Below are 9,748 nucleotides of genomic sequence, written 5' to 3'. Positions count from 1 at the left end.
AATAGTGGGATAAACTCCCAGCTTCACAGGAGAGTTTGTTGGAGAGACTCACAGGGTCCTAGAACATACACAAACTACCCACCTGGGAATCATCACCAGAAAAGCCCAATTTCCTTTGAGTAGCAGTGAAAGTGACTGAAAACCAGCAAAAAGCTGAGGAAGCAGCGCTGTTCCCTCTTGGACACCTCCCCCACTGAGAGCATCACAATATAGCGACTTGAGTTTCCCTGCCCTGGTGAATACCTAAGGTTCCACCCCTTACTATGTAACAGGCATGCTGAGCCCCGCCCCCCCAAAAAGGCTGAAATGAAAGAACAGATCAAAGCTCCAGAAAAAAATACAACTAAGCAATGAAGAGATAGCCAACCTATCAGATGCACAGTTCAAAACACTGGTAATCAGGATACTCACAGAAGTGGCTGAATTTGATCACAAATTACATTAAAAAAAAATGAAGGCTACACTAATTGAAATAAGAAAAATGTACAGGGAACCAAAAGTGATGGGAAGGAAACTGGGACTCAAATCAACAGTGTGGACTAGAAAAAAGAAAGGAATATCCAACCAGAAAAGAATGAAGAAACAAGAATTCAAAGAAATGAGAAGAGGCTTAGGAACCTCCAGGACATCTTTAAATGTTCCAACATCTGAATTATAGTGGTGCCAAAAGAAGAAGAGGAAGAGCAAGAAATTGAAAACTTATTTGAAAAAAATAATGAAGGAGAACTCTCCAATCTGGCAAAGGAAATAGACTTCCAGGAAGTTCACAAAGCTCAAAGAGTCCCAAAGAAGTTGGACCCAAGGAGAAACACACCAAGGCACATCATAATTACATTACCCAGAATTAAAATGAAGGAGAGAATCCTAGAAGCAGCAAGAGATAAGAAGGCAGTTACCTACAAAGGAGTTCCCGTAAGACTTCCAGCTGATTTCTCAAAAGAAAGTTTGCAGGTAAGAAGAGGCTGGAAAGAAGTATTCCAAGTCATGAAAGACAAGGACCTACACCCAAGATTGCTCTATCCAGCAAATCTTCCATTTAGTATGGAAGGGCAGGTAAAGTGTTTCTCAGATAAGTTCAAGTTAAAGGAGTTCAGCATCACCAAGCCCTTATTATATGATATGTTAAAGGGATTTATGTAAAAAAAAAAAGAAGATAAAAAATATGAACAGTAAAATGACAGCAAACTCACAATTGTTAACAACCACACCAAAAACAAAAACAAAAGCAAACAAAACAAACAAGTAGAACAGGAACAGAACCACAGAAATGGAGATCACATGGAGGATTATCAATAGGGGAATAGGAGGGGGAGAGAGGAGAAAAAGGTACAGAAAATAAGTAGCATAGATGATAGGTAGAAAATAGACAGGGGAAGGGTAAGAATAGTATAGGAAATGTAGAAGCCTAAGAACATGTATGTATGACCCATGGGCATGAACTAAAGTGGGGGAATGTGGATGGGAGAGGGTGTGCAGGGTGGAGGGGAGCAAAGGGAGGAAATAGAACAACTATAATGGCATAATCAATAAAATATATTTTTAAAAATTTGTCTGCTTAACTTAATACTTTATTAAGACATTTGATCCTACTTACACATTTTGTTAAGGAAGTAGGCTCTACCCACCAAAAAGTTTAATCTGTGGCTAATCCACATAGTTTAAATGAGCTGTCAGCTTTGGCCTCTGTAACTACTTTGCTCCCCTGCATACCCCGAGAAGTCATGAAAAACCTGGCTCCTCTCTGACAGCTGTTACGGTCGGCGGGTCAGCTCTAACAAGGAACAATGGCCATTAGAGCCTCCATCATGGAATCATGCTTGTTTGCTCTGGGTCCACTTTTAATTTGGACCTTAAAGAAAAGGCAGAACAAGAAATATATACAGTGCAAGCAGAAAATTTGGTTGTTTTGCTTTTAAAAAAAGTTGGTAAGATGGAAATAAAATCAGATTTTCCTAAGATTTTAAGAATATAGTTTAAAACCTCACTCTGTTTCTTTCTTAGAACAGATATTTCAACAGAGAACAAGACTAGGGATGGAGTTGGCTGTAAACGTCACTAGACTTCAGACTTTACCTTGCTGCTGCAGGTTGCTCAGAACCTGGGTGACCACTGCACAGGCAGTGTCTGGGCACACTTAGGAGCAGGGCTGAATCTGTTTTCTGCTGCCTTCTCTGTATTCCACTGAAAAATGGCTGCTGTTAGTTGAGGCCAAACCAGCTTTATGCCATGCTCTTGCTAAGAATTTACATCTTAGGAACCTGCAGGCTAGCAGGACTAATCTTTCATTCAGCCTGTTGATCGAGAATTTTGAAAAACAGATACTACATCTTTGCCTACAATACATGCAAATTAAAAGAAGGAAGCTGTAAACCTACTGAACTTGGAAACTGCTCAGGGAATCTATCCATGAGAAATTATAGTTCTTGAAGGAAAGACCATCTAGCTGTCCACTTCCCACACAATACGGCCAATCAAGTGTTTAGAAGGGACCACTTCACATTTCCATGTGGTCTATTCCAAGGAGCTGCTGAAATAGGAAATGCTTTTTGGCTGGTTAGACTGTTTCAAATGAATTCCAGCAGCAAACTGAAAAGCCAGTGCTCTCTTCTAGGTCTGCAGCTTTCTCTGACCCCTTAGCCCAGCCTCCAGCCTCTCTCAGAGCAGAGCTGCTGTGTTTTTCAACACTGCTTGAGAAGGCAGCTGCCAGGCTTTGGGTGGAGCCCTCTCAATGGTGGGGAATTCCACACCATCGAGCTTTCTCTGGGGTTTCCTAGGCACTTTGGAGAATATGCTTTAAAAGCACTGAGGTGTGGCCACAGGAGGGTAATATTAAACACGCAATTTTTGTTAGTCTATATTTAGAAATCACATTCGCTAGCTGTCACCTGGAGAAGCAGGGAAGCATGCAGGGAGCACCTGCTTCCTGGTGCTCAGACACAGGTTCCCATGTGAAGTGCTGAACGGGGAAACAAACAGAATGTTGGGGAGAGACTCCCAGAAAGAGCTCATGGCGTTGGTGGGTCTCCTTAGCAATAATTTTCTTGCTTAATTTTGCATAAGGCTTCTAAATTATAAAATATAAACTGTCAAATTTCTAGAAGAGTTGCTGTTACTGTGATATAATTCATTCTTTAAAGATTCTGCTAGTTATAGTTCAGTTCAAGTAGGATTCAGCTGCTCAACTATTTGCTGTTAAAAGTGTCACCATCTTAATATTCTTGAAGTTGAAGGAAATAAATCCTGGGTCCTGAAGGTAGATAAACAGGGTGGTTTGTGTACAATTTCTTTGGTTCAAGTTCAAGGGCTTTGTGACTGCCTAATAAAACCCATGAGGTGTTTTCAGCTACTATAATAAGATGTTGATTTTCCATTTAATCTGCTATAAAGAAATTGAGAAATTCAACATCTTTATTTTCTTCAGAATTTTTATACATAAAATTTAATTATATGGTGCCCACATATTTTTAAAAACTGGTCACTGTAATTATGTCTAGTTGTTGGATTCCAGGTGTAGAAATAAATAGGGTCAATATTATGTGGCATTTGCACACTAGCAGAGTGTGTGCTCAATAGTGAAGAAAACGACATGATTGCTGTTTTGATCAATGGATCAATTTTCTTGAATGGTAATAATGAAATGTGTCTTCTGATCTGAAAACACACATAGGAAAACAAATAGGAAAGAGTCTTGGCTTTGATACATAATGCCCAAAGGACAATGGTTGATTTTTTTAATTCCAATATTCTTTCTTCAAAAACCATTTAAAAAAGAGTTTTGCAATCAAAGTGTTCCCTGCAGTGAGGTTCTTCCTGCAGGGGATGATACCTCTGATCCTGCCCAGCTCCGTGGCTTTGTCTCCCCATGACTTGATCTGGGCCTGCAAAGGCCACACAGGCCTCTCCGGGTCAGTCCCAGCAGGCTGGCTCTCACTCTCACTGGCATGTGTGCTGTGTTCAGATGCAAAATAATGCAGGCATTCATGCACCAGTAGTGTGTATGCTGGGTGAAGAGTGGGGACATTAGAGTTCATGAACTTGAGGTTACTTTTTCATGGGACAGTGATCACTGAGTGTCTATTTACTGTCTATTTGTTGAGTAGCAGGCACTTCCTAGGCACTGGGGGTTGTCTGTAAACCAAAGAGAGAGAATGCTCCTGCCCTCATGAAGCTTACATTTTAGTGAGGAGAAAACAAACAAGAAAGTAAACAGAAGAGGAAAAATACCATGGAGGGCAGAAAAAGGTTTATTGAAAGGGGTAATGATATAGGCTTGCATTTAATAGCAAACAGAGTTGTTTAAACAGGCATGACCACTTGTCCAGCCTGCTTTATGATGAACAGGTAAGTCTACAAGCACTGGGGTCACAGCACTGTCTTTGACTAGCCTCTGGCCACCACAGGAGTGTTGGGGGTACCATCAACAGATTAGTTCCATTTGAACTCTGGGGACGTTAATTTAAAAGGTGCAGGGGAAGGTAACAGAGTAAGGTGAGTTAGGACACAGTAACTAGGAAATCCTGTGTCTGTCAACACTAGAAAACCCAGCCACATTTGTGGCCATAATTATGCATATTTTCTATAAGATAGTAGTCTCAGAATCCCACAGAGAGCGAGACCCCCATATTGAAAGGCAAATGGGTTGGTCTTAGACCTAATCCTGTTTCATACCACAGCACAGGTGTGATCAGGGAGGGCTGGTAAATGTATTATAATCAGCTTTCCAAAAAAAATTGTATATGTAAAGACTTCATTACAAACTTTACTTATACAAAGGATATGTAGCACATATTGTCAAATAATAATAATAAAATATCAATTTTTAACAATATTGACAACTTTAATTATAAATTGCATACAACTGATTAATTCTCACAGAATGGCTTCATTGATTGTTTTAAAGATTTTATTTATTTTTTTAGAGCGAGGGGAAGGGAGGAAGAGAGAGAAACAACCATCAGTTGCCTCTCACATGTGCCCAGACTGGGGACTGAACCTGGCATCCAGGCATGTGCCTGACTGGGAATACAACCCATGAGCTTTTGGTTCACAGACCAGTGCTCAATCCACTGAGCTACACCAGCCAGGGCTGAATTTATTATTTTTGTTAAACTCTTGTGTTTGTAGGTAACCTAAGGTTATAACAAATTAAAAAATATAGTTCCATTATGAATGCTGGTTGTATTTCCTTTCAGTTAACAGACAATGGAAGTGAAACAATGAAGATGTATGTTGGAACCCCACTCACCTGTTCTTCAGTGGCATAAGTGACTTATTTGCTCAATTGAATAGTAGTTTCTGAAAACTGAAAAAATATTTCCTCGATTTTCTGTGCTTTTGACAAGGTGACAGTCATTTTCTTAAGTCTAACAATCAATAAAACAATAAGTCAAATCAAGCCCTAAATTATAGTATTTGCCAGTTTCTGAGTTGAAAATACTCTTACCATGGCTGATATCAAGCTACCAAGTGACCTCACTGAACATGAATTTGAGAAAAGATGTAGAGTAGTAATACCAATATTCAGGGTGGGGCAAAAGTAGATTTAGAGTTGTTCATTTGGAAAATAATACAATAATTAATAAATAATAACACAAAAATAAACCCTGTGTTTTGGGTACTCACAACTGTAAAACTACTTTTGCCCCATCCTGTATATTATTTCCACCACATAAACACAAGAAATATAAATAGCCTTGAGAGAATTGCTTTTAGAGGGAGAGAGGGGGTGGGAGAGAAACATCAGTGTGAGAGAGAAGCATTGATTGGTTGCCTCCCAGCTGTGCTCTGACCATGGATTGTATGTGCTGAAACCAGGAATTGAACCCACAGCACAGGTAGTGCTCTGACCAGGAATAGAACACACAATCTTTTGGTTACAGGACAATGTCCCAACTGAGTCACACCGGCCAGACCTTTCTACTCATTCTTGATGATCATGAAAACTGGCACAAACACAGGTCTGTCTAATTCATCCTTCAGAAAAAAGCCTGAGACAGCTTCTTCTTACCATTTCCACCAGTATGACCACAGTCCAAGCATGGTCACCTTTTATTGGCATTATTTCAGTCACTTCACATTATGCGTGGTATTGCACTTTCCCAAAATGTTGAAGTCCTAACCCTGTGAAACTGTATTTGGAGATAGGGCCTTTAAAGAGAAAGTTAAATTAATGTTAAATGAGGTAATAATGCAATATGACTAATGTCCTTATAAGAAGAGGATAGATACCAGTGATGTACAAACTCGAAGAAAGGCCACGTGAAGACACACAGAGAAGTTGATTCTCTGCAAGCCAATGAGAGAGGCCTCAGGAAGAGCCAAACTGCCAACACCTTGACCTTGTACATCTAACCTACAGAACTGTGAAAAAATAAATTTCTGTTACTTAAGCCACCCAGTCTATATATTTTGTTATAGCAGCCCTAGCTGACTAATACACCCCTTGACTGGTCTCTGCTTCTGCCTTTGCCCCAGTTGTCTGTTTGCAACACGGCAGCAAGGTGAGCCTGTTGAAACATGACCATGGCCAGTCTCTCCTCTGCTGGAAACCCTCTTGGTTTCTCATATAGCTCAAGCCGTAGCTCACATTCTCACACCAGCCACAGGCTGTGTTAGTTAGCCCTTGCTCTTTGACCTCATCCACTAAGCCTCCACTCTTTTACCTGACTCCCATCACTGTGACCTCTTTGTTCTTTTCCCTCATATGATAAGTATGCTCCTGTCTGAGGACTCTGGTGGTTGCCCTTCTATCTAGAACATTCTCCATCCAAATATTAGCATGACTCACACATTTCTCTCTCAAGGGTGTCCGTCACTGTCATCCTTTCAGGTGGGCATTCTGCCCAAGCAACATAAAACAGCTAACTCTACCCTCAGCCCATCACATTCTATCCCCTTGTCCAAATTTATTTCTCTTCATTATTCTTACTGCCTTCTGACAATATACACATTTGCTTCTCTATCGTTTATTGTCTGAATTTGTTTATTGAATGAACAACAGAATGAAGAAAATTTCTTTTTGTTCTTTTTACCTGTAAATATTTTCCTGTGGTCTGTTTTTATTCCAAAGAACTTCTGATGCAAGTCTAAAGAACAGGCTCCATTAATTTTAATGGGGTTTTACAAGACCCTGGGGGCTCTTAGGACCTGGGATGCAGCAAACGATAACAGATTGTGTTACCACCTTCCCAGTGTTTAAGTCAGACAAGCACAAGTCAATTGAAAACCGCTCCAGACAGTCTTCTCTGAGAGTCACTGTGGTTTCCTGCTTCCACAGTGTTTGGACAGAACCCTGCGCTCACGATCCCCATCCCAGCCAATTGCCCAGATCCATCCTTCTGCCACCTCCTAACAGCGCCCTTGGACCACCCCAAGGTCCCCACCACCGCTCCAGTGCCGCAAAGCTGCCTGTCCTCAGCTGCCATCATGACCGTGTCCATCTCGCAGGTGAACCAGAACCTACCACAGGACTCAGAGGCCGCCATCAACCACCAGGTCAACCTGGAGCTCTAGGCTTCCTACATCTACCTGTCCATGTCTTAGTACTTTGACCGCGATGATGTGACTTTGAAGAACTTTGCCGAATATTTTCTTCATCAATCTCATGAGGAGAGGAAACACACTGAGAAACTGATGAAGGTGCAGAACCAATGAGGTGGGCAAATCTTCCTCCAGGATATCAAGAAACCAGAACGCAATGGCTGGGAGAATGGGCTGAATGCAATGGAGTGTACATTACACTTGGAAAAAAGCGTGAATCAATCACTACTGGACTTGCACAAACTGGCCACTGAAAAAATTATCCTCATTTGTGTGACTTCATTGAGACTCACTACTTGAATGAATGGTGAAATCCATTATAGAACTGGATTTTACCAACTTGTGCAGTTTGGGGGCCCCTGGATCTGACATGGCGGACTGTCTCTTTGACAAGCATACTCTGGGAGACAGTAAAGAGAGCTAATGAACCTCAGGCTGCCTTCCCACAGCCACGTGCATGACATCCCTGGTCACCAAAGCAGTACGTGTATGTTGGAATTACCTTTGCCTTTCCATAACTTGTACCAATCATCCACTTATGTCCTTCATTTGTACCATTTCTTCAAATAAAGTAATTTGGTAACCACCCCCCCCCAAAAAAAAAGAAAAGAAAATCGTGCCCTCATCTTTGGGTAAGAAATAAATATATGTGAATTACATATCTTTAACAAAAAGTTGATTGTGAATTGGGATACCAGCTGCCACTGGCCATAATTAAAATGGAGTGTTATGGTGTTGTAATTCTGTTAAATGCAAATCCATCTTGCGGCAAGTGGGAACAAATGAAGAATGGATATGCAACTACTTACTCAAACTGTTCCATCCAATACAAAGAGGCAGAGGCCACTTACTGTGAGTCTGGGAGATGAGGGTGGAATGCCACCTCCTTTGATGTATGTCACAAAGAGGCAGCTGTACAGAGTGAAACGAAGCTCCTAACCCATCCTATTTTCAGTGATGATAGAACATGAGGGAGGATGCATGCAAGACACAGCTGTATTTCTGAGCAGTGGGTATTTAGCAGCATCTTAAAGGGGGTTGTTTGCCTCTTAAACTCATTAGTGTGTTCATATGACTGACTATGCAATGATTATTGGGGAGATCTGACTCCTTAGGAAAATGGAATAAGAAGAAGGTATAAGGAGGGCTTTTTCCTGGAGCAGCTTGGGAGTACTATTAGGAGGTGTACACCCTGGAAAACAACTGATTATACAAAGGAGAGCAGCTGAAAGGAAGCCTCTGGGGGCCACTGTCCCAGAGAACCACCAAGCTGGCAAGCCTTTAATGACCAGGGCTCCCCAAGCTGAGCTGACAGCTGCAGCTGAGCCCCAGCCCCAGCAGATCCCCACAGGGTCATTTTCCTAGCCTGGAAAAGTGTGAATGGCAACCCTGGTTCAGCTGTTCGAGTAATTCTGAGCACTTGGCATCACATCTGGTGTCAATGATTTTGTTACTGTTTTATGTATTTCATTTCATGTTGAATATTAAGTGATGAAGCTAGTCACCCACAGAAGCAGAGAGTGTGGAGAAAGAACTCACTTCTGAGCAAGTCCTAGGGTCACGAGGATAACATGCTTTTGTGGCTCTCATAAAAACTCTGCTAATTGAAGCATGGCTCAAGCCCAGGAACACAGGAATCTCCCTTCCTCTAGTTATCACTGTATTGTTCCAAACACTTCGTTTAGCTCCTCCTGGTGGTGACCCCCTCATCCCAACAACTTCCATGGATGCTACCAAGTGCCAGGAAGTGGTTGTCTATCAGAACATTACATCCTTTTTTCTGTCACTTGCCCCTAATTTAGTTTTGGCTCTATAAAAAGAGAAAGTCTCAAATACTTAAGTTGCATCCAAGTAACTGACATGTGATCATTTCAAAAGAGCAGATGGATGAAAGACAGTTAGTAAACATGAGGCACCACTGTTTTATTACTAGACTCCACATGGGAAAGGGGGACTGTGTGATCTATAAGCAGTGGGTCTTAGAGCAAAGAATGTGGAATGTGGGCCTGGGTTTGCATTCAGGTTCTTCCTCTTAAAAGCTATATGACTGTGGATGAGTCCCGCTGCCCATGTTCTCACCTGTGAGAGGGGTAACACTGGACCTCAGATGGCTGATGTGGGGCCCAATGAGATGAGCTATGTGAACGTCTGAGAGCTGTTCACACAGTACAAACAGGTGGCTTTTCATCCTAGAGACAGTCAAGGCTCT

General features: G+C 41.6%; 1 pseudogene; it reads left to right on the top strand.

The window, feature by feature from the left end:
* Positions 1-7,413: 7,413 nt before the first annotated feature.
* Positions 7,414-7,963, top strand: LOC119038776 (ferritin heavy chain-like; annotated as a pseudogene).
* The last annotated feature ends 1,785 nt before the right edge of the window (positions 7,964-9,748 follow it).

Source organism: Artibeus jamaicensis, unplaced genomic scaffold (assembly GCF_021234435.1).
Source record: "Artibeus jamaicensis isolate MK-2021 breed Jamaican fruit bat unplaced genomic scaffold, CSHL_Jam_final contig_515, whole genome shotgun sequence".
In the NCBI taxonomy this organism is placed as follows: domain Eukaryota; kingdom Metazoa; phylum Chordata; class Mammalia; order Chiroptera; family Phyllostomidae; genus Artibeus; species Artibeus jamaicensis.
This window is presented reverse-complemented; position numbering and strand designations above follow the sequence as displayed.